This window comes from Dipodomys merriami, unplaced genomic scaffold (genome assembly GCF_024711535.1).
Source record: "Dipodomys merriami isolate MVZ:Mamm:240054 unplaced genomic scaffold, mDipMer1.0.p SCAF_542, whole genome shotgun sequence".
Classification (NCBI taxonomy): Eukaryota; Metazoa; Chordata; class Mammalia; order Rodentia; family Heteromyidae; genus Dipodomys; species Dipodomys merriami.
In genome coordinates, this window is record NW_027206116.1 from 633,809 (window position 1) to 659,571 (window position 25,763).

The window sequence follows — 25,763 nt, forward strand, 5'->3', positions numbered from 1 at the left end:
GGGTCTTATCCGTCTCACCTTCCTCAGGCCCAACAGTGCTAGGCCACCTGGCTCCATCACACTAGTTATTTCCTCCAGGAAAGACAAGGACAGCCTTCATGGAGACCTGCTTTGGCCTAACTAATGAACTGAGTTAAATTCTATTCAATGGATCATAGGGCACACAAGGTCAGTGTGGCATGCCACTTCCCAAAGAGTCATGACCTTCCTATGGCAGTGTGGAATGAAATGATGGCACCATCTACATCTGGCTGGGGTATGCCTGTGGGACCCTTGAAGAGAATGCATATACATTGGCAGAAGCCTGTGTACCTACTAGACAAACCTACAGACAAAATTTCACAGAGAGACCGTCTTACTACAAGTAGTTGGTAGACTAGTTTGAGGGCTAGGGAATCACATATTGGATACCTGGGAAAACTACAAGCTCTCAAAATTGTAGGTGCCAGGAGATCAGCTTGTCTCAAAAGATGGATAGGAAGAGGAATGAGAATGGCAGTTGACAGGGACTGGGCAAGGGGGAATTTAGAGTTTGTGTTTAAGGGGCAGAGCTTCAGTACAGAAAAGTGAAAATCTTCTGTGGATGGATGGTGGTGATGGCCATACAATATGAAATGTCCTTAGTGCTACTGAACTCTCTGAACTGCACACTTAAACATGGTTAAAATGGTAAATTTCATGTTATGCATATTTTACCACATAATAGCAATACATAATATAACAAAACAGCATATAAAACAAAACCACCATGTCCACCACTTAAGAGTGGGAGCTGCCCAAGGCCAGGGTACAAAATGTGTGGCCTCATTAATAATGAAGTTAATTTCTAAAATACTGAATTAAGATGTAACAGGCAAAATAAATCATCATACTAATGGAGGAAATTTGTTGGATTTTAGTAGGTGAAGTGCAACACATTTTAACTTTTTGCTTGTAGTGGGGATTGAAAACTTGGCCTTTTCATTCAAGGCTTTGCTGGTGACCTAGAAATGTCACAGTTATCTGCTTGGGGGTGGCTCCAAACTTCTATCCTTAGATCTCAGCTTCTTGAGTAGCTAGGATGCTAGGCATAAACCATTGGACTGGTGCAATTTTATTTTTTCCAAAGTCATCTAATCTTCTCTCAGTCTTCCCTTCAAAATTGGATCCAGGAAGCTTCTAGAGGTTCTGCCAAGACAACTTTTATATCTTGCTTCATTTTTTCAGGTTCTCATCACTGACCCACTTCCTCCCACTTGGATCTGTGACGTCCCTTGCAATATTTCAGGGAAGCTGGGGTACTAACTCATTGGTCTTTGCTCCCATGGTCCACCACACATGGCTCCATCTGGAAGAATACTCCTACCCCTGGGTTCTTGCTGTCTCTGTACAATGTGACTCACAGACTGCATTCCTCTGGACACAGGTAGCATTCTTCCTTGTAGTGAGCAGTTTCCCCTGGAGACCTGTCCACATCAGCCAAGATCCATTGGATGCCACCAGGCTTGAATGAGTATAAACAATGGCCATGTAATCCAGCAAACCCTCAAGTCAGGGTTTCAAGTATTTCTTATTAACGAATGTCCACCTTGACACCCTATCTCTGACTTGACTTTTTTTTAATAAGTTTTTTTTATTGTGAAAATACCATACAGAGGGGTTACAATTACATGAGCAAGGTAATGAGTACATTTCTTATCTCTTCCTTTGTTTTCCCCCTACCATCCTTGCCCTCCCATCTCCACAACTACACCCCTCCCCCACCAAATTTGTAAAGTTCATTTTTCAACATAGCATCTTGTACATCTCATTGTTGCAATGGGTCCACCTGTATCCCTATTTAAACAATTTGTTGGGGCTGGGAAGGTGGTTCAGTGGTAGAGCGCTTGCCTTGCATGCATGAGGCCCTGGGTTCGATTCCTCAGCACCACATAAGCAAAAAGAAAAAAGCTGGAAGTGGTACTGTGGCTCAAGTGGTAGAGCACTAGCCTTGATCTGAAGAGCTGAGGGACACTGCCCAGGCACACGCACACGCACACGCACGCACGCACGCACGCACGCGCGCGCGCGCGCGCACACACACACACACACACACAGAGTTTTTTCCCTTCCCCTTAAATTATACCAACATCAAATACAGTGAAAACAGGGGTTATACCATGAGGGAGGGACATACAAAACAACAAAAGTTAAAAACAATAGCAAGAAAGAAAATGCCACTTGTGTCCTTATCTTAGGGTTCATTTGACATTTTCTGCTTGTCTCAGACATATACTAGTTATTGCAAATAAGGGAAACCATGGGACCTATGTTTCTTTGGGCCTGGCTTACTTCACTTAATATAATTTTTTCCAAGTCTTTCCATTTCCTAACAAATGGGGCATTGACTTTCTGATTCATAAGGAATATCCTGTTGTGCTAAGGAGCTTCCCCATTTACAAAACAATGTACTATGCCTGCTACTTTTCTGTATACCACAAGGACATGAGAGTAACTCCTAGTCCTCATGGACTCCTCTCCTCCCATACCTCCCCACACTGACCCCTTTACCACATGGGTTAACCTCTCTCACAGAGTTCCCACAACACCCTGTACTGACTTGGATTAGTCAGTTATTCTGTGCTTCCATATTTCTATGGAGGCACAAGGCCTCCTCTCCATTAACATGTGCTAATGGAATGAACATTCAATCTTTGGGAACACATTTATTGACATTTAATGACCATCTATGAAGTCTCAGGCAATGTATTAACAGCTTTATATGTATTAAAGTCATTCATTATTTTAACAAACCACTGTGAGATACTAACTAGTGGCATCTGTATTTTCCAGAGAATTTAGACAAGTCTGCAATTTGTCCAAGGTCATAGGGTCAGTGTGGGAATCCTGTGACTAGAGGCTCCTGAGAGGCTCTTCAGAGACATCTTTATTCCACACTGCTTCCACACAAAGTGAAGTGGGTGAAGCCAACCATGTACAAGGACTGCTTTTTACACCAAAACAGTAACACAGCCTCTGGTGTATACCTTATATTCATGATTCTCCCACCCTTCCTTAATCTGTCCCCAAATGCCAGGATCTGTAGTAAGGATACCTCAATGCAATGTTAAAGGAACACAGTAGTCAATACACTAATAAACACTCAGTTGAGAGGTAACCTTCTACCAGTGGTGGGTATGGCAGAGAAAGGTAATCTAAGGTCTAGCTTAATTGCTCCTTTCCTGAGGACCCTTCCTTACAGCTGTGTGAGCCCAGGTGATTACATTCTAGGACACAGAACAGAGCAGGAGGGACTTCTGTCACTTCAAAGACAGACCTATAAGGACCTCTTACAGCATGACTCTCCCTGATCCTCCCTTCCTCTAGAGCACAGAAGTCCTGAGATTCACAAGAAAGATGGCAGAGCCACACGTGGGAAGGAGCCAGTTTCCCTGGATGCTCACTTGAAACAAAGACCTATATGACTAGAATACATGTGAGAAATAAACTTGTCATACCAAAGTCACTGAGAGTGGCTGCGTCACCTAATAAGCATAGTAGCCATTAGTGGTGGGAATGTTAACTTGGCCTATGTCATCATAGGCATCCCCTTCAATCAGAAATAGGATCAATCTCTCACACTAGTGCTGTTGTAGGCTAACTTGTAACAATAACTACTTCTGTCATTCTATGTCTTACTTTCTATTAGGAACTCAATATCCTGGAAAAGTTGCTTGGCAGCCTAGAAATAAGCCTTTGCACCCCTCTATGTAGGCACCCACCCTATTGAAAAAATTCTTCTATTTGGCATAAAGCAGGAGACTGGGAAAAATGAGCTAGTTTCCTCGGTTTCATCAATACCCCTAAGTACTTGGCTCCTGAGGCTATGAAAATTCAGGTAATATGGCAGGAAGAAGGTGGATCTCTGAGGCACTAAACTCCCCCTGGAATAAGTCATGAACAGCAGAGTCTCTGAAAATCAAGTAGAGGAACTTCTTGTCATGTCAGGCTCCATGGCATCCTCAGCTCATACCTGGAATGATTAACTCCATACCTGGGCTCCAGGTAGCCCAAGACAAAATCTAGGCAGAGACTGTTGCAGTTCTATGTGGAGAAAGAGGAGTGACTCATTTTCTCTGTAACCAGCCTTCGGCATACTAGAAGCATCCTTTCCACTGAGTCTACCTATTACCACTGTATCTCTGGAACTTGCACCTATGGATTTAGTCTGATGCTAGGGAGAGGCCCTGGGAAAGAGGTAAAGAGTCATCTAAAAGTGAGTTTATAAATGGGTTTCTTGCACTTGCATGCTCATTGTGTATGCAGCACTGAACCTAGGAGCCTAGAGTGACTGCAGACACATCCCACCCAGAACTGCTCATGGCACAAAGGCCATGGTCTGTCTTCTAAAGATACCTCATTTTGAAGAACTGTACCACTTGATTCTATTTTTCAGTTCTCCCCCAAAGAAGTCATTGCCCTATATGTCTTTATTTTCTGATTTGTAAATTATAACTCCCTAAATTGTGTCCAAATTCAACCTATTAGATCTGTTTGCTTTTGCTAGAAAAGACAAGGTTACTTCTAGTTTACACACACACACACACACACACACACACACACACACACACACACACACACACACAAACACACAAACACATGCGCATACACGCGCCAGCCATTCATCAGGTCTGTCACCACTCACTGTTCCTAAATCCCATTGCCATTTACTAGTCTTTATCTTGCCTGGTGTCTATCTGAGTTTTCAGGCTTTTGCAGAGTCCTCTCTTCCTCACATGAAAGTGGAGCTCTGACCTTTGCCTTGTAGGACCTCAGCTCTCCTACAGTACAGTAATGTTTGTACTCAAAGGCTACAGCTCCAATGCACATCTCTCTGCTACATTCCAGGCCACATATCAACTGCAACATAAACATTTCCCTGGCTATCCCTGAAAAACTTTGCCTGTGATCCTTCACCATACCTGACCCCCCACATGCAGCTCCAACCTCCATGAACAACGTTCTCATCACATGCTTGGAATTCATGTTCATGGTCTTTTCCTCACTTTAAAGAGCCCATTTCCTGTCTCAATAGGCTCACCTCAATCGCTCCATCCATTTCCTCAGTGGTCTCACCCACTGCCTCTTGTCCTTCCTACAGGTTCAGGTCTCTATCTGCTCACTGTAATTCTCAAAGTTCCTTTGTCAATGGCTTTCCTGACTCCAGATTCACCTCCCATCAACACTCTAACCGCATCCCCAATCTGTTGCCTGAATTCTATCAGAAACACAAGATTCATGTCCTGATATCCTATTTCTGTTTCAGATCCCTCAGCAGCTCCCCGATGCTCCACAGGGTGAGGCTCAAACATCTCAGTAGAGCAAAACAAAATCCACCTCTGTGTCTAGCCCTCATCTACCCTTCCATCCTCTTCCCTTCATCCCTCCCCCAGTCCCTGGTCCTCCAAACTTACAGATCCAAATAAGTTTCCTGACACTGAACTCCTTCACACTCTTGTCTCTGCACCCTTGCTTTCCTCTGCTGGTCTGGGATACCCATCTGGCTCAAAACCCCTCTGGCTTTATTACTGAAACTTTCAAGGTAGTAGAGTATCACAAGTCCCAGTTTGGATCCTGGATCCTGGAGTCAGTAAGACTGATTGCAAAGCCTAACCTACTACTTACTAGGCGTGTGAGATGAGTTACCTAACATCTTCAAACCTCAGTTTTCTCATCCATAAAATGGGGATAATAATAGGCCTGACCCACTGGGTCCCTCAAGGATAAAACAAAATGATGGCTGACTAGGCATCATTATTAATGATGTTCTTAGCAGCATGGTTCTTCTTTGAAGCTTTGCCTCACCTTTCCTTCATCTCTTTTCCCACACTGTACTCTATGGAGTTCTTAGGATGGTTTCCCTTACACACACAGTATGGACCACGCCACCAGTATTTCATTTAACCCCAAGCACTAATCTCATCTGGACAACTAATACATAAACTTCTTAAAGAAAAAGCTAACTGATATCTTGTTTCTTTCTATTCCCTAGAGCATTTACCTCTGAGTATTCTGTTGATATAACCAATGTATCTGATTCAAATAACTCAACATTTTGTTCTATGTCCTTTTTTTGGAACTAACTCATCTATTGATGAGTTATCAAATTTTGTGTGCATAACCCCAGTGCCCATGTTCTATCTGCTGCCAGTAGGTAGTAAGTACATGTTTGCTGAATGAACAAATATTCATTACCAATAAAACTCCTTCTTAGAAGGGACAGGAATACTTTCACTTCTAAGATTTTAACTTTGAATTACAGCCCTTTCATTTTAGGAATAATTTCTTGATACAAAATTACATAGCTTTGCTGTTTATATTGTTACCAACATTATTAATGATGTAAATAACACATTCTCTAGCAGCTGGCCAGCCTTGGTATAAATGGGAAGTGTTTGCTCCTTCCAGGAAGCATTTGGCCAGCCAGCAGTCCTGCTGGCCATGCTGCCCCTGTAGTCCGTGAGCTTGTAAACAGTATTCAGCCTTTACAAGCAGGTGTGTCCACCTGCACAGACAGGTGAGCCCTGCCTGACTCAGAAAGGACAAATGGGCTGTTCAAAGCCTATCAATATATCCACATACTTGAGAATTCAGGATTAGGATTTAAATGCAAGAACTCTAATGTTACAGAAAGGAGCATGGCAAAGCAAAGGCTCCATGGGAAGGTTCTTGGCAGAAGTGTCCAGATGGGGGACATTTAGTCCAATACAATGAATAAACAGCAGCAGCCACCAGAATGGACTCTATCCTGCTGTCTCCAGGGCCAGCACTCCCAGCAGCTTGTTAACTGCTATTGATGTGTGTTCTAAGCCCTGAAAATAGAACTCTTTTTCTTGAAGTGATGTGGATCAAAGGTTACTTATCACATAACTCTCTTTGCTCCAAGGGCCAAAGGGGTCTTTTCTGAATGCATGCCAGATCCTGGATAGCACACAGAAAACAGCCTTCACCTGTTCACTTATTCTCTACTTCTACCAGAAGGCAGAAAGGATTTGCCTACTGCTTGCTTATTCATTAATTCATACGTTCATTATAATTCATACATTCTGTCAAGCATGTGCCAGGCAAAATGAACACAGCTTAGCCATTCCCAGAGTCTGTTCTGAGGTGTCAGGAGAGCAAGCAGATCAGACACTGGCAGGGTGAGCTAGCTCTGAGATATCCTTTTTACTTTACCAGGGCCAAGAGCAGCTAATAGCTCTCTGATTAGATGGTGTAAAATCTATCTGGAAAACACACATCACTGCTGGCTTGAGTTTGGAGGAGACCACTGCCTTAATAAAACTATTTTACTTTCTAGGACTGGGTGCCAAGCACTGGGGTTTGAAAGTCCTCTAGCATTTGTGTGCTTGATAATGGCTTTAAAGCTGGAAGCTGAGAGCAATGTAAACTGTATGAGAAGGGCAGAGGTTTCAGGATGCTGGGCGATAGGCCACATGCCTTGAGCTAGTAGATACTGTGACAAATACTCAGGGGTTAAGGCAAGTGCTTTGACCATTCAATGAGTCAAAATGACCCTGAACTCCAACATCCAGCAGTTCCTAAGGGAAAGGACAAGTGAAAGTGTGACCTGACCAAATGAGGAATTTTCCATGGTGGAAACTGTCTCCCACCATCCAATTTGTGTTGGCTGAAATAAGATGCTAGAGTCTCTCCTTGGTATTTGAACTCCTGCAGTGAAAATCATTCCATAAAACAAATAGCCATTGCCTCAAAAACAATTTTTTCTTTCCTCATAGAGATATAATGCACAAAGGTTACAATGTGGACTGCTGGTAAGAAACCAAACAGTCAGGGCTGGGAAGGTGGCTCAGTGGTAGAGCGCTTGCCTTGCATGCCTGAGGCCCTGGGTTCGATTCCTCAGCACCACATAAGAAAAAGAAAAAAGCTGGAAGTGGCACTGTGGCTCAAGTGGTAGAGTGCTAGCCTTGAGCTGAAGAGCTGAGGGACAGCACCCAGGCCCAGAGTTCAGGCCCCATGACCGGACCCAAAAAAAAAAAAACCAGCCTCTGACTCCAAATCACTCTTCAGTTTATTAGTTTATTCCTTTTCAAGGGGAACAGTTCAGGCTCAAAGTTCCATTTGCCACGTTACTTCCTAGAGCAGACCACAGTAAGGTGTCCATTATCAACTATGCCCAGTGGACAAGAGTTCCTAGAGGGTTCTTTTGTCATCATGTCTCTACTCTAAAGATCTATTATTTAAAAAAAAAAAATCTGGTTCACCTTCATGATAAATAATCTGCTTCCTGAATACTTTTGCCTTACAATTATCAACCCTAAAATCAGACAGATATTTTTATTGACCTTTTCTTTTTTTTAAAGTAGCTTTCTCACCCCACACCCCAGCCACTACCAAGTGAATGTGTGGCCATGTCTGGAATGCAAAACAGTCCCTGGAGATACAGTCTGCCCATGAACTCATAAGGATGTTTGCTCTCAGCCTATTTGGCTAGAGGAATCCAAGACATTTTAAATATGAACTGCTAGCCTGGCCCCTCCCACCCCACTCCCTTTGTCCCCCCAAGAGTCACCTCCTCTGCTAACACAAAATGTAGAAAACAGACACAGATGAACTGAAAATGAGTTCCTCACAAGCATGTAGGACCTCTAATACCTGGAAAAGTCACATCTGGAGGGTCTTTACATGTCTCTAGTGATATTTCTTACAATGAATCTTGCATGGTAACAAGTGTTTGGCAAGGCCTATGGCCAGTCTAATTCCAATCTTTTTTTCTAAAGACCTGACATATATTTTAAAAATTCTGGCTCATTCTCTTGACAATTGGCTTTATCCAACCTATCTTTCAACTGAATATTCCACTCTTTTCAGTCTCAGCTAAAAAAGAAAATATGCAAACAACCTCTCCTTATGTCCAAATACTAAATCAGACCTTTATTGCCATCTACCTTTTCTTTGGGAAAACCTTTGCCTTTCTCTACTTCACAGTCTTCTAGTTACCCTTCAATACCCAAGTTCCACAGAACCTCCTTGCTATGGTCTTTCTCAGTACTTTCAGATCACTGATTCTGTATGACAATGCTTAGATAGTTATGAGTATAAATACCCGTCCTGACACAGGCCTAGCCAAGAGCTCTTGGCCTCTTAACTCTTATTCCAAGAACCAAGTCCAGGCCTAGCACTGGAAAAACCCATAATAAAGTCCTGGTGCCCCAATCCATGGATGGCTGGTTTCACCTCCACCTTCCTTCTCTCTACAAAAGTACCAGGTAAAGTATGAGGCAAGGGAAGATTCGCGATAGACACTTTGTCTGAGCTCCGCCTATCTACATATCTGCCTTCGCTTCCTCTTCTATACAAATATCCTCATCTCAGAAGGCTGCTGTGAGGGACAGGCAAGGTGACATATGCCAACCCTGTATCTGTCCAGTGGAAAAGTTTGTCACAAAAATTTTCAGGTACAGGAAAAAGTGTAGCATTAAAAGGAGTTCCCAGAAAAGAGTGTTTTTCATCAACATAGTAGTGGGGTAATCAGCCCTCAATGCAAAGAACACTTTCCTGAGCAAGGAATACTGCAGGCTCTGAGCAATGAATAGTGAAGGCTGAGATTAGTAACTACCCATTGAACAAGACCTGGCTAGCAACCAAGCTGGTTGGTTGTTACCTGAATGCCAAACCCACAAGAGGCCACCACAGCTGAGGCTGGGCTATCATCTCCTTCATTTCCTGTCTTGAATTGACCTTTCACCCAAGACACACAGAATAATGCTGACTGGACATTGTTAGGGACTAAGTACAAAGCAGACAACTGCACAAGAGAGGCAGCTCAGTCTCCATGGTTTTATTAGGCCTTGATAAACAGGAGATAGGGGCCCTGCTGACACCTCAGGGTCTAAGAAGTGGAAGGTATGGTGGCTGAACTCATGAGAGGAAACAAGATGGTATAGGTGGAGGCCATTTGTTGGGAATCAGGAGAGTTAACCTCCCTCTTGCTTCTGCCACTAGTTTGTATTATGGGTTCGTTTCAACCATATCTCTGCATAGCAGTTTATATTGTAAAGGTGACTGGACTGCAGTTTCTTTACTCACAACTGTGAAGTCTAGATTAGACAACCCATAAACTTTTTCTAGCATTTATGTCTAAGTGACAACTCCGCCTTCCTTAGCCTTCCCTTTCCCTTCTGAGTTAGCTGTCTGTTACTGTGCACATTTCCACCAAAGCTGCCTCCTTTGCTGCCCAGGATGGCTGGAACCCCTCACCACACTCTAGCCACCATAAGATCATTATCTTCAGAATGTATTTTCTACCATCTGGTTTATAACTCAATAGAGTCCAGGAACCTTGGAGTATCAAGATCTTAGGCATCTCAGCCCTCACTTCAGTCCTATTCTCCTCTTGTACCGATCAATCTCTCCTTAGGGCTCCAAAGTTCCTCCAAAGTTAGGTTTTCCTAACTACTTGGCAGGAAACCAGCAACAGGCTATGCTTATCTATGCTCTGGCTTATCCCTGGGTGGGGCAGAGAGAGGTGGTAGAGCTAAACAGGTCAGGAGAAAAGTGCTGACAGAAGCAAGCTCTGGTCACATGAGATGAAGGGAGCGAGCAGTGCCAATCACTAGAACAAACAGAGTAGATCCTGAGAACAAGTATAGGAGCCTCCTTTAAGATGCTACCCAGTTCTCCACGCCTTCCTTATTTATTATAAAGCAATTCTGACAGGAGTAGCTCTGTGACTTGCCAAAGACCACACAGGCTAGCATTTGAACAGTCACCCCTAACACATGGGTCTTTGGGACTCCTCCTGCTGCTTTTTCCATTCATCTCTGTTGACCTCAGGAGTCTGAGGCCAGCAGATCCACTGTAGACTCTAAGAAACATGACCTTGGTGTCACTTAGGGAAAGAGTAGACTTGGAAGATGTTATGGTTATTGTCCCTCCCATCCCATGGACCTCATTTCATGTGGTTTTATTTGCTCTTTCTCCAGCCCTTGCCACAAAATCTTGGAAAATCTAAAGATTGGTAAGGATCATTTCCCTTCAGGACTCTAAATAGATAACCATAGTGATTCTTGCTGGTCTAGAAAAGGTTAGTCAGGGAAGGGCTCAAAACCACCAAATTATGCCTGGTACCAGTGGCTCACATCTGTAATCCTAGCTACTCAAGGCTGAGATGTGAGGATCTCTGTTCAAAGCCAGCCTGGGCAGGGAAGTCCACAAGACTCTCATTTCCAATAAACTACTCAAAAAAGCCAGAAGTGGTGCTGTGGTTCAACTGGTAGAGCACTTACCTTGAGTAAAAGAAGCTCAGGCCCAGAGTTCAAGCCCCAGTACCAGCAAAACAAAACAAAACAAAAAAGCACCAAATTAGGGCCAGAGGCATCGTTCAAACAGGTAGATTGCCTGTCTAGCAATCTAGAAGCCTTGAATTTGAACCCAAGTACTAGAAAATATGTATATCAAGTTAACCTACTGGAAATCTAGCCTCTTTAGGCTAAGAAATTCATGGGAAATTCAAGGCATCATCTGAAAATTTTTGATAATAAATAGTAGGGTCTGATTCTGTCGGGACCTTTCAAAGATTAGTGTCTGGCAGATCATCTCAGCCTCAGAAGGAAGCAGGTCTGAGAGGAAGCTTCAAGGAATTAATTATTTATGGTATATGACCCAGTTCCTGGGGTAAGACAGGCTGAGAAGAGAGTGGGCCAGGTTTGTGTTTTGTTGTTGTTGTTGTTTTTATCACGGCAAGAAACTCAAACACTTTACAGGGTAGTAACCTTTGTTGCCAATGAGGATCCATTTATGAATTAAGTGGCAAAAAATCTAAAAACTAGCCAAAGTGCACTCATTCAATGAGTATCATGCTTCTCTTATGTCCCAGGCCTTTCAGGAATTTACATAAATAAGGTCAGAGTTTAGTAGAGGGAAGATGATACCACTGATAAGTAGAAGGCCTGAGCAATATCCCAGCCCAGCCCTTAGACAGCTACATTACCCTGGGCAGGTTACAGCCTGTCTAAGGCAAATTCTTCATCTGGAAAATGGGGCTGGACTCACTTGATTGTGAAGATTAAATCATCTTTAGAAAATGCAAGATACAATGTGAACATGAGGTATAAACAATAATGATAGAACCTGACACATTTTCCCTGCCCTAGAGAAGTATATAATCTGGTATGTTCTGGGAAACCATCTAAGGTACCTATTTGGCAAACATCACATTCTCTGTAATTTGGGCAAATTGTATGTTTAAACTTGCCAATGGAGATGGGGCTGACAGTCCCTGTCTCCAGTCTGGGTGCCCAACAAGTTGCAAGAAGGGGTGGTATTCACATTAGAGCTTACCTGGCCCTGGGTCAAGCCTCAACTGAATGAATGAGCCAGGAGAGGACCAAGATCCACTTGACATGTGGTAAATCAGCAACAGAACAAAACAAAATACAATTCATCTGCTCATAGTAGGAGTGGGCCAGTCAGAACTACAGACAACACTGAATTCACTGGCCACTGCTAACCCTTCTCTGTGGACATATTCTGCATGCTATTTCTGCAGGAAAAGTGGCAATTCTCAGACTTAGCAGACTAACCAAGCTGAGCTGTGCTTGAGTCTGCCAGACACTAAGAATCAAATTCCGAGCAGTTTTTTCCCTAGGCCTTTCCCCTTTTTATTCTATCCCCACTTGGGATCTGAACCCACCAGGCTATTGATGTCCAGATATGCTTCCAACTGCCATCTAGCCTGGTCCCCCAATCCCCGGGCCTCTTGAAATAAACACTTATCCACCCTCCTGCAATGAAACAGAGCTCCTGCAAGGCTAGCCCAGTTCATAGACCAAGGTGCTCCTGGGGAGAACATACAGGTTACATTTCTTTATCCCTCCAACTGAGGGGTATTCTGTAAGTTCTTTGCCTTCCAGAAAATGCAGGCTAGGAGCTCAAAACGTTTTTAGATTGCTGTATATAGAAGGGAAGCAGAGGAAGGAGAAAAGGAAGGAGAAGAGGAAGTCCAAGGCTGGTGATTCCAGTTAGTTCTACAACCTTGAGAAAGTCTCTTTAGGCCTGGTCTCAGTTTCCCTGTTTGGTAATGAGGGGCTTGCTCTAAATAACCTCTTTAATTACAAAGTCTGACATTACAGAAACCAGACTAGCCTGAGATACAGATGATCTGAGTCCTACTCAGATAACAGCCTCCAATAACAGCCTGTGGGCAAGTTATCTGACTGCTCAGAGCCCAGTCCACATGTCCATAAACCAAAGAGAGATTATACAACTGCCTATCCCAGGGTGTGAGGCTCCCATGAGGCACTGCTGTGATGAAGCTTCAAGGGTAATAAAGCCGTGACTTCTTGGGTAAACAAACAGCTATTGACCATTTGCAACATGACAGGAACAATTGAGGGCTAGAGTGAGCTGCCAACTCAGGCAGGAAGGTCAGGGTGAAATGGTGCATGAAGATATCTTACTTCTGCTAGTGGTATATGTGAGAGCACAAAGCATTATGGGAGCATGGCAATGGGAGCCTCTTGGCAGTAGCAGTATGTTCTGCAGATGGCAAACTGTTCCCAGCTAGGAAGAGGGGAACTAGGGTAGACAGGTGGGAAAAGAGTTAGAGGTCTGACTGGAGAGGCTGAAGGCCAGGAAGCAGGACTGTTAGACGAACTTAAGGAGGGTCTCTAGCAGCATTTCAGAGGACAGAGCAAACAGGACAGTGAGAGGAACTAGGAGAACAGCAGGTAGGCCTTTCCATAGTCCACAAAGGAGACCATAAATAAGTCATCAATTTCTGTCTGCACCAGCCTTCTAGACACTAAGCCTCCAAGGGCTTAGGAGTCACAAAAAGGTTGTAAACAGGCTTCATCTGCTGACAATGGCTTGATTACATCGTCATGTGTGAAGCCACACCCTACAGAAGCCACCTGGCCAGGCCCCTATTTGCACAGACCTGGACAGTCAAGAGGTTGAAATATTCTCAGAGCCAGATGGGGATTTAAAGAGCTGAGTTGGTGGCCTCACTTGAAGGATGAAGAACAGAGATCCTGTCCTGCCACTTACCAACAGGGCCTTCACCCCCTACCCCCCACCAAGTAAATGTCAATCTCAATCCTACCTCCTCTGACATGGGGTACTCATGATGAGCTACTCCTAGGTATGAAAGAGACCTACCATGTGACTTACTCGCTTGATTCTCAGGCATCACACAGGCTAAAGTCTTCTCCCTCCAGGACACAGTCCGCATAGGTTGCCATGTTCCTATTAAAACAGAAGCCCAACAGTTAATGTCAGTTCTGTTATCCTTCATTACAACCCCTTATTTTCTCTTCTCCAAGAGGTTGCAGAGGGCTCTGATCATGGCTAAGTTTCCAAAATGAATTGTTTTGTGCCGCTTTATCTCATAGACTGTACCCAGCAAGAGGAAATGGACAGGAAATCCCTCTGGGTGTCCCAGGTTTTGCAAGGTAAAGAATCACTGCAAAACCAATTCTATTGTCTGCTGCCAACTGAGCTCTACACTAAGACTTTGCTCTAGGAAAAATAACAATAAGTACCAGGATTTCTAAGTTTGAGACAGAATGAAAGTAAGTCAAACTGGTATAAAATATGTTAATGAGTCACCAATGTATAATCTGTCACAGTGCCTGAGGTGGAAAAGTCCAAAATGCTAAATAAAGTAAGAAGTTATAGGATTGGCCATCTGGTCTTAGCTGTTTGCTAAACAAATTATTTTGGCTTTCAGTGACCACCCACATTTTTTGTTTATACCCTATTGCTGCTGCAGAAAATGATTTTATACCTGTTTGTTATTTTCATTCTCCAGGGAAGCATCCATATTTTACTCTTGTGTACACAAATACATGTGTTTTCTCTAGCACACAACAACCGTGTTTACAGTGCTTGAGGTGGGATTGACTTGCTGTCCAGAATGCTCAGATCATAAATGGGGAAGAACTTGCTATCTACTAAGCACTGGCCACATATAGAGTCAACTCCAACAGGACTAGGCATGCTTTGCCTCAGTGTCTCCTCATAGACATGAGGAGGAGGCTTGAAGAATAGATGCCACTTATCAAGGCCCCCTGGCATGGTAGGATTTTAGCACAGACCTGGTTGACACAGCTCTCAGGGTCCTTCTGTCCAAGCTGAGGTATCCTAGACTTGAATGTCTGACACAGCTGGGATGGTCCACTCACACTGAGAGGCTGGCAAGCTCTAAGAGCAGTCACCTGCTTAGAAGCTTCAATCCTGCCCAGCATCATCCCTATTACCATGCCCACAACGCTGAGAGCCTGTGCCAGCTGACAAACAGGCTGGCCTGCCTCTGCTACATTTTATCAGCCTGAGTTGTAGACTCTGTGCAGCTGCTTCATGCCACAAATCAGACAGGATGAAATCTTCAATGTATCTGCCCTGCTTCTCAAGGGAAGTTTCCAGGAGCAGTAGGTAAGAGAGCTGGATTTTCTTTTCTTTTCTTTTCTTTTTTTTTTTTGAGGGGGGGGGTCCAGTCGTGGGGCCTGAACTCTGGGCCTGGGCAGTGTCCCTCAGCTCTTCAGATCAAGGCTAGCGCTCTACCACTTGAGCCACAGCGCCACTTCCGGCTTTTTTCTTTTTGCTTATGTGGTGCTGAGGAATCGAACCCAGGGCCTCAGGCATGCAACGCAAGTGCTCTACCACTGAGCCACCTTCCCAGCCCCAAGAGCTGGATTTTCTGATGCTGAACTCTACTGTCAGTCTAACCAGAGTCTGAGAAACCAGGAAATCACCTACAGCTCCACCATGGGCTTTTAACGCTTCTGCTTGCATTGTCCCCATGGTGAGATGAAGGTAGGCCACACTACCAGGGCTTGATCATGGGGTAGATTTCCACAGAGGACTGAGCACACTGTGATCCAGACACTCAAAGTACCAACCAATGCACATCCTTTGTCTGACCAACAGCCAAACATGCTTTGCACACCTGTAACATATTTATTCAGAAAACACCAGAAACTCAGCACCTTGAGGGGCCTCCTCATCTATATAATGAGAAGCTTAAGATAACTGATGACTTCTCCACAGACCTTGATATACAGGCACCTACAAAACTAGTTATTGGTTATAAGGCCAAAAAGAAATAATCCATGTACTAGACTATGTACCAGTGGTTAGCATGTGTGGCCCCAGTCCTTTCTCCCAGCAGTGGTAGGAGGCAGTATACTATCACAGCACTGAGGAGGAAATGGAGATATGGCACAGTCAAGCGCAGGTCCTAGAGCTCAATTAGCACTAGCCATAGCGGTCCTGGGACTCAAAGGGGAGCCAGCCTGAGTCCAGGCCCATGCTTATTCCCTGACACAATGCTTCCCTTTGTCCTCAATCAGAATGAAGAAATACTGTCTCCCCCAGGAATGCCATTATAACAATTCCCTGCCAAGAGGGAGGTGTCTATTGCCATGTGGACTTCATATGAGGTGGAACAGAAATGGTTTACTGTGCTCTACATTGCCTCATGGTTTCCAAAAGACCATGAGAGGCCTGAGAGAAGAAAGTGTAGTACCTTCTTTTCTGACATTCTTCAAGCCTAGCTTCCTAGAGACAAGGTCTTCCCTGAGTGACTCATATCAAATAAGCAGGACTTGGCATTCCCTAGGCAGTCAATAAGTATTTAATAAATGAATAAATGAATGGATTATTGTGAACTTATTCAGGAACCATTTGGTATGAGTTAGTGAGAAACATACTGAGGGCAGCTCAAAGCACGAAACTCATGTACATACTCCAGTTGGTTTCTATGTCTAGGCTCTCCAAACACAAGACAAAGGCCTAGGGGCTGAGCAGAGCCTGCAAATTCACCTCCAGATAGCTTCTACCTGAACAAGAGAAGTATCTGAACACACAGGCTTCCCAGTAAAACAGTTCTCAACTCAGAACCTGAAATCAAGGTCTGATTTCTTTCACATTAAAGTAGTTGGCTGGCCCTGTCAGCCTCAGATTTTTGTCTAAAAATGAAGACAGTGTTGGTATTCACTCTATAAGACCATTCTGAAGATTAAATAATATAATGCCATAAAGGACTTTTTGCCCAATGCACATTCTCAGTCCTCTGTGTGAGCTCCTTCTAGCAAAGTTACCTCAAAGAACTTAACCTCTCTCTGCTTCAGTTTCCTGGTGTGTAAAATTGGGTCAATTACGAAAATTAAATGGGTTAAGCAGGCAAATGACTTATAATAATGGCTGACACAGAGTAATCTCTGGATAAAGGTGAGTTAATATTCTCCTTTCTTTCAATGACAGATCCCACCCCATTTCTCACCCCCCAGCTAGAGAGGGGTGCAGGCCTCAAGGGAAGTTCCTCAGAGGCTCTTTCCTGCTTGGCCACATTCACTGGTACAAAGGGTATGCATGCACTCCAACCTGGAAAGTCCTAGAAAAGTTCTTCTGGGTCAGGCAGAATGCTGTGTGGGGTCAGCTGCCTGCAGCTGTGGACCACAGGACAGAGGCCTCTGGTCCAGGAAGGCTGGAGATCACCCATTCTTTTCCTGGGATTGGGTTTTTCAGTGCTTCCTATGACTCTGAGCCTCCCCTGAAATTCACTTTTGCACAAACTCATACAAGTTTGGCTCCTGGCCCTTGAAACCCAGAATCCTGACTAACAACAGCACTGAACAGATGGCTGCCTTATCACTACCAAATCTGCTCAGGAAGAAAAACCAGCTGTCTACCTTTAGTAAGACCCAAGCCACCATGGTGGCAAAGCAAACAAGTGAAGGAGGTGTCTGCAAGTAGTCATGATAGGGAAACTACTGCAGTTTGGACCACCACCCTGGCAGAGGAAGTTGCTGGAACCCAGAATAAGCAGCCCAGTCCTGCCATCCCTGCTTGGGTCCCTATCTCAAACTAGGCCCCTTTGCCATGATCATTAAAAAAGGGGAAAAGGAAAGAGAAGAAGTTGGAACTTTCATCGACCTCAAAGTAGTGCAGAAAAAAATCCAATTAGCTACTCATTTTAGAGGAAGAATGGAAAAAAGAGGGAAAGAGGAAGGGGAAGACAGCTGTCTTACTAGAGCATTTACATGTACTGAACCCTGAGGGTGAGACTCTTGCATTCCTATGACCTTACTTACCCTTCAGCACACCCTGAAGAGTAGAGATAATCTGGCCCATTTTCCAGGTGAAGTAACTGAGGCTCAGAGAGATCAATAACTAACTCCCTCAGATCCCAGCACTATCATTTCATGTCCCTTCTACCCATTGTACTCACCTCACTCTAATTCCTGAAGGTCCTTGCTGTCACCCCAAAAAGGATGATGTCTAGCTGCTCCTTGTTCCTTACCAACTATCAGAAAAAGGGTATCTTTCCAGAGAAAATTGAACAGGACAGGCAGCATCCTGTGCATCTCTGAGCAAAGTTCTCTCATCTTAAGAGCTCCAGTATGATTTTTATGAGACAAGTATTTATCAGTGGGTTGTAATCAGGATGTGACTGCTAGAATCCCGAGGGAGGTTTGTTTTGCTGTCTTTACTGTTACCTGTCCCAAAAGATTTTGACCTAACAGACAGAGACTATAACCTCACACTTCATACTGTGCTAACAAAATTATCTTTGCCTGCCACGTTCCAGGACAGCACCCTTCTGATAAACCCTCTTAATTTCCCTTAGGAAAGAAGCACTATCTTCAGATTTTGTGTGTGTGTGTGGGTGGGTGGGTTGGTGGTGGTGGTGGTGGTGGTGGTGTTTTGGGAAGTACTGGAATTTGAGGGCCTCATGTTGGCTAGGCAGGTACTCTACCATTGAGCCATGCCTCCAGTCCCAGATTATTTTTTATTGTTGTTACTGAGGCTTGAATTCAGAGCCTTTCACTTGTTCTTCTGGCACTTTATCATGTGAACCACACCTCCAGCCTTTTTACTAGTTATTTTTGAGATGGAGTCTCATGGACTTTGCTGCTGGGGCTAGCTTTTGAATTGTGATCTTTAAGCTTTCAGCCTCCGGAGTAGCTAGGATTACAGGTGTGAGCCACAGGTGTATGCCTGGCTCCAAATTTATTTTTAAATGGCTTAGGGAAACAAACAAACAACAAAAAAAAAACCCTTCACTGACCTGAGAAGAAAACTAAGAATCAAATTCTACCAACCTCCACCTCTCTAGTGCATCAGCCATGAACTGATCCAAGCACACATAGCCATGTGCCTCCCAGGTTCTAAGAAGACCCACCACCAAGGGTTACACAGACATAACCCAGACAACTAGTGAAGGACAGTTTTTCCTGACAAAGGTACCATCTGCAGGTGATGCACACAACCTGAGTAGAAGTAGTAGCCTCCAAAATTTGCTGGAGAACTAAACTGGAAGCCATAATCTGGAATGATATGAAAATCCTCCCAACCACCATAATGGCAAGAGCAATGCTTGGCAGGATCTGAGGTGTACCTGTGGGTGTGGGGAAGGTCAATAAAGTCAGAGGCCTCCTCTGCTGACTCCCACAAGACACATATGGCCCAGGCTTGGTTTTTTGTTTTTGTTTTAGCACTTTTGTATAGTCACAGGAATTTTCCAGACAGGTATTTCCCTTGCTTCCCCACACCCTTATTATTCTCCATCTTAAAAATAAAAAAGAACTGGTGTTAGTCCCTTAGGACCTAATACATTCACTCCCATTGGCTAGGTAAAAGGTAGTAAGTACCATGCAGCTCAGCTCAGCTCAGCCCTCATAGCACAGTGTGGGGACACAGGGGTCTACAGTACACACATAGGGGGTCTGGGATAAAGGGACCAGCCAGAAATCTGAGAGGAAATATGAAATTCCCAGGGTCCCATTTTCTGACCTCCCACCCCCACCCCAACCTGGCTTCCCTTAGGCCATCCAGGAAAGATTCTTCTACAGCATTTGCTGCAGACTCTGGCTGGTACTTTGAAGAGATAAAGAGAACAAAAAAACATGGAAAATGGAGATAAAAACTCAGGAAACACCAGCAGTAGAAGGAAGGGCACTCTGGGCTCAGCTAGAACCTGGCTGCCTGTCCACTGTGAAACCTTGGACAAGTAGGGTCAGATCTGAGCTTAGGTACTTCCCTTTGGGGAATGATGTCTACTTATATAACTAGAATGAGAATTAACTAAAATAATAAAAGATACCATATGTCAAGCATTTCCTATAAGCCTGACATTATGTGCAAAGCACTTTGTGTGGATCATTTCATATTGTTTCATCACATTCTCCTAATTTCCTTGTGAGATAAGTACCACATCTTCACTTTCAGGTGAGGAAATGGAGACTCAGGGAAACTAAAGTATCTACCAAAAGTCACAGTGCTCAGAAGCAGCAGAGTTGGAATATGTACATGGACCAGAAAGGCCCCAATGCCAGCCTCTTCCTGGCATTCTAATGCAAGATAGATGCTCAAAATACATCACTTGCTTTTTCCCAGGAAGCAGAGGGAGAAGAAAGAACACTCTGGAGGCTGTTGGCTCCCACCAGGAGGCAGATGGAGAAAGAAGCCAGCTTGAGTGGAGCGCATGTAGGAAGCCTTTCAGAAGTAGGCAGAACTGGATCTAAGCCTCAGAGAGGAGGAGGATGGAGAAGGAGGGGGGAAAAAAACCACTTCAGAGCCAAAGCAAAGAGCATCCTGCAGGATGCTGCAGGAGATGGGGCTGAAGCCAGCAATGAGATTGGCCAGGTTGGAGGCTGAGAAAGGGGGACCCACCTGAGAGACATGCGTGGCCTGAATCATTCTCTTAGGGGCAATTCTATACTCATCCACAGTCATGGGGGTATCAAAAAGCACAGGCACATAAAGGCTCCAAATCCTATGTCTCTATACCAGGTTGAGAACCACCTTATAAACCACAGTTTGCTGATTCCCTGTCTGTACTGTTCTAGGCTCAGATTCTAGCTTGAGCTCTGGCAATCTAAAATGCTGTGTGTAGGCATTAACAGCCCCCAATCCCAGCATTGAAGGCTGCCAGAAGGGAAAAGAGGACACAGGCACAAATAAGGCTGGAGGACTCAAGCTCCTGGTGCCAGGAAGGGTTCCTGTTCTTCTGAACTTCGGAGAGCTTCTCTTGTGTGGACAAGGTGGAAGGTCCCAATTATCTTTTGCTGATCTGTGCTAGACAGAGAACATTCTTCTGTTTTAGGTTTCTACGGACATTGATATGTTAACGGAGTTTGTAAGTCTGTGTTTATACTCAGAGTCCTGGATTTAGTGCCACCTTAACTAGCAGAATCAACATCTCAACATCCTGTTTGTCTCCCAGGGAAGAAAGCCCCTCCCCCTCATTACTGCTTTAGCTCCCAGACTCCTCTGTCCTACCTCTCTGACCTGTCCCTCCTCCTAGTGAATCTTGGGTTCATTCCTGCCCTACCTTTTTCCAATCACAGTCTCCCAGGTCACAAGTCCAGTAGTGACAACAAATGCTGAGAATTATAATGATGTTCTCTGAGGGCTCCATTCTGCATTCAGCCCTGAACCCAAGCTACCAACCTGTGCTTTGTTTAGAAGAGACAGATCAAGTGGCAGTGGTGGGTGGGTATAGAGGGAGAGAGTTAGGAAGAGGGAGGCAGAGATCAAAAGACAAAACTGCATGAAGGTCTGCAGGTCACACAGACCCTTCACTACTCTCCCCAAGAAAGAGACAGAATGAGATGCTCTGAGGGTATGGTCAGAGACTCCAGACCAGTCTTTGGGCACTTAACTCTGTGGAAGGATTGATAAATGGAGATTATTATTAATAAGCCACAGGATGATTGTGAAGACATGAAATACAAATGTACAAATGTTGCAAATGAAATACAAATGTACAAATCTAGCAAACTATAAAATGCTCTTGTAAACCCCAGACATCTGGGGCTCAGTGGAAAGAACACCTGCCTAGTAAAGGTGGGTTCAAACTCTAATATCTTCAAAAGGAAAGGGAGAGAAATATCAGATGTTTTTCATTATGCTGGGATTAGGAGAGTGTTAGATAAGAATGTGTAGGTAGAACTAAGAATCCACTTCTTTTGGCATCTTGAATACAAAGCACAAGTCTGTGGAAGAGATATACTAGGGAGACCTGATTGCCAGCTTGCTCCTAGCTGTTTCCTCTCTGCAGTGATCATGCTTTATTCTGGTTCAGAGGATGCTTCTAAATAATAATAACAACAATAATAAGCACAACAACCCTTCCTGACCGTTTTCAATGACTAGGTGCTGTTCTGAGTGGTTCTAAGTCTCTTCTCATTTAATTCTCATGACAAACTTACCAAGTAGATTCACAGAGGACAAAACAGGGCCATGTACAAATGCACTGCCACCTCAGCCATACACAGCGTATAAGCCCATGCTTATTCATCTGCAGTTTGCCCTTCAGGATCTACATCAAGCAACAACCCCTGAAGCTTTCTAAGACATAGAAAATACACCCACCATCTCTTCCAGTCATATGGACATTAGTCATGAAACTCCTGTGACCTAGCTAGCTGATCTGTTCCCAAGTCTCCAGCAACTCTGTTTGCATACACACAGAGGTCTTGTGTTCCCAGTGGTACTGTAAACTCTTTGGGAAGAAAGGCTGAGCCTGATCCCCATAAGGTATAGGGCACACAGTACTTCATATATGTTTCACAATTAATGTCCTAGGGTAAACAAGCCACCTTTGTAATCAGGTCACTACCTGCACCAGCTTCCTCCACACCCTGCTTCTCTCTCTCTCTCTCTCTCTCTCTCTCTCTCTCTCTCTCTCTCTCTCTCTCTCTCTCTCTCTCTCTCTCTCTCTCTCTCCAGAGCCTGCTTAGAGCATAGTCATTGACACACCCAAATGGAAGCTGTTGGAAGGGACTGTTGGACCCTTTCTAATCTAATCCCCCTGCTGTACCCTGGGTATAGCAGGTGGTGGAGAGGGTCTAGGAAAGGGCAAGTTTCTCCCAGTCCATCAGAGGAAGAAACCACAATTTAGATTTCAGGTGATTAGCAGCAGAAAACAATCACTAGAGGCTCAGGCATGCCTGCAGAGCACTAGTAAACCAAAATGACAACAAATGGGAGGGAAATGTCTACTTTCTACTATGCTTTGGAGAGATGGGAATCAAGCAGGATGAAGGGGCCATGTCCTGCAGATCCTCCACATGCAGGGCCTATGCCAGGCTGTAGGGATGGCCTTCTCCCCCTCCCCCCACAAGGTCAGGAGGAGCTGAGCCCAGGAGAACAGGAAATGACTGATCCCTGTCTTAGGCAAGGGCGTCATACTCTTCCTACATGCCATATCAATTGTAAATTAACCAACCACAATGATTTCCAGATTCTAATTGACTTAAGGAAAGATATTTACTGGGTTCTCAAATCCAGAGGCCCAGAGCCCTCTGTGGGCCTAGCCCCTGACCCAGTATGTCCCACTCAACAGGTAACCAACCTGTTCTTAGCAAGCAGAAATACGATCCGTCTCCTATAACTGAGAGCAGACCATACACACCTCTCTATGGCCTCTTTGATCTTTTAAAGAAGAATAGGACCTAGGGTAGGGAGAGGAAGCATCTCTGCACAGTGAGAGAAAAACATATCACAAGGGAAACCTATCTAAGCACCCTAAGGACTGAGGCATGAGGCCCTACCATGAACTGGGGACCTACTAGTGACATGGATCCTGAGATCAGAGTGCCTGTGGGGTATGAAGGTTGGGTTGATTCCAATGGCTAAAGTAGTCTGGTATCACTGAGAATTTCTTCTTCCAAAAGAAGAAGGAAGTGTCTGTCTATGGAACTCAGGACTAACCGAATTCCCTAATTCCCACAGCTGTGGTGGACTGGGCTAGTGACCAAGACACAGGAAGTGTGGAGGAAAAACAACTATTTCCTGTTAAATTTATGAGACTGAGAAGAGGAAGTTGGTGCTGGAGACTCTAAGCAAACCGACTTCGAAGGACATAGAGAAGAGGAAGGCTCTAGACCTGAGATTGAGGAAGTAAATGACTCCAAGTGGCAATTTGCAATTCTAACCACTGAGGAGGGGAGAAGGGTGAAGGGAAATGAAAGGAACTAAGAGCAATGCTGAGATAACAAAAAGGACACTGGGATTGGAGAGGAGCTCCCATGTGGTTTTGTTTACAAAGGATGTTTAGATGCTCTCATTGACTTAAGGACCTAAGGGCCAAGAAAACTGTGTCCCTGCGCAATGAAAATATTTGCAGAAGGAATGCTAAACTGCAATGTGACTCTGTGGCACAGTGGGGAAGTCCTGAAGTCCACTGGGAACTTAGAAAGCATTTCTTTCTTACAAGGAATACTTGATAGCAGACAGAGCGCTAATATAGATGTGGTGTATTGGGCTGCTTCCAGATGGCATCTTGTCCTAGGTCAGAGAAGGAAAAGGAGGAAGACCAGGCAAGAAGCATCTGGAATCAGTTTTCCCTAAGTGACTGAAGTATGATGTCCCCTGAAGCCAGGTCTTTCCTAGTCAGCAATTTGTCAGTGATACAAGGGAATGCTGTTGAACATAACCTGACCCTGTTACATAGAAGCCTGAAAGGACTCAGCAGATCTGGGCTGTGCTCAATTTAACAAGTGGAAATGTACTGTGCCTGTCATCCCAGGACTTGGGTCGGGGGAAGGAGTCTGGCTAGTTCAAGGCTATCCTGAACCACAAGGAGAAAGAGACTATGTCTCAAAGCATGTCAAAATGTAACAAGCATGACTGCTCTGAATCAGGTGGGAACAGAAGAGGAGGCTCTGTGTTTAATTTCTAAAGTCACATGAGCTTAGAACAGGGGAGAAGCAGCCTGGCAACAGAACATTGCTAAGCAGATCTGGTCAGCAGCAACATCCCAGAATCAGGGGTGGTGCAGCTGCCCACAAAGCTGGCAAATCTCAGGCTGCTGAAGAGGAGTAGAATGTCCTTGACCAGGAAGGTGAGGGATGCTGGCTCCACTGAGGTCATACCACGGGTACTACCTTCACTGACTAAAAAGGTAGGGGTCACTGGAGCAGGTACAGAGAGGAGCCCCAGGAAAGACACAAACATTTAAAACCTGCTGTGAGTCTGGGAAAGGACTCACAAGTAAGCAGCAGATTATCCTAGCTCCCAGACTAGATGGTACACTTTTCCCTCAGTGATTTCACTAAGGAATGCCTGCAGCAGAATGTACCTTATAACTCCCACCCCACATTTTACCATCTCTCTCAGAAGCAGCTACAGCACAGATAAGGTGGTTTTATGGGAACCTGGCAGTTAGCCAGATATCTGGAGCCACACCACTTCATTTCAGGACCATTATGAGTCCTGATGACACAAAACCTTCATTGGCACTTGGTAAAAATCTAGAAGGCAGCATTAAAACTTAAAGAACTGGTGTCTGCAGCCCAGAAAAAAAAAAGTCCCAAAGACAACAGAGATGAGAATGACACCCTCCATCTAGCCAAAAGATAGTGAGTGACACGTCAGAAGAAAATGAATGTTGACACTGACTCATCCCTGAGTCAAAAAAAGAACTTCAGAAGTGGATTCTGACAGTGAAAGAGTTTTAGAAATGCCTCAACCAAGTTCATTTGTTTTGTGTGCGTATGCAAGAGTACTATAACATAAAACCTAAGACCTAAAAAAAATTGAGTTACTATAAATAAAACGGAAGTGTTAGCAAAATATTTCGTCGCTGTTTAAATGGCAGTATATGAGTTGTAAGTGCCTCTTACAATCAGTGGCTTTTTTTTTTCTTGCAGTACTAGGTTTGAACGCAGGGCCCTATACCTGAGAGGCAGGCATTATACCACTTGGCCATATTTATATCCCTTTTTTACTTTTTTTCTTTTTGAAAAATTACATTATCTTTAAGTAGTTGTACG

At 44.3% G+C, this 25,763-nt stretch overlaps 1 protein-coding gene across 6 annotated transcripts in view; it reads right to left on the reverse strand.

Moving 5' to 3' along the window:
• LOC138811637 (F-actin-monooxygenase MICAL2-like) overlaps positions 1-25,763 on the reverse strand; it is a 201,219-nt gene that overhangs the window by 163,927 nt on the left and 11,529 nt on the right. For all 6 annotated transcript variants that reach the window (XR_011367463.1, XM_069999342.1, XM_069999339.1 and 3 more), the window contains exon 2: positions 14,140-14,226. The gene's annotated coding sequence lies outside the window, so the exon portion shown is untranslated. The remainder of the gene's footprint in view (positions 1-14,139; positions 14,227-25,763) is intronic.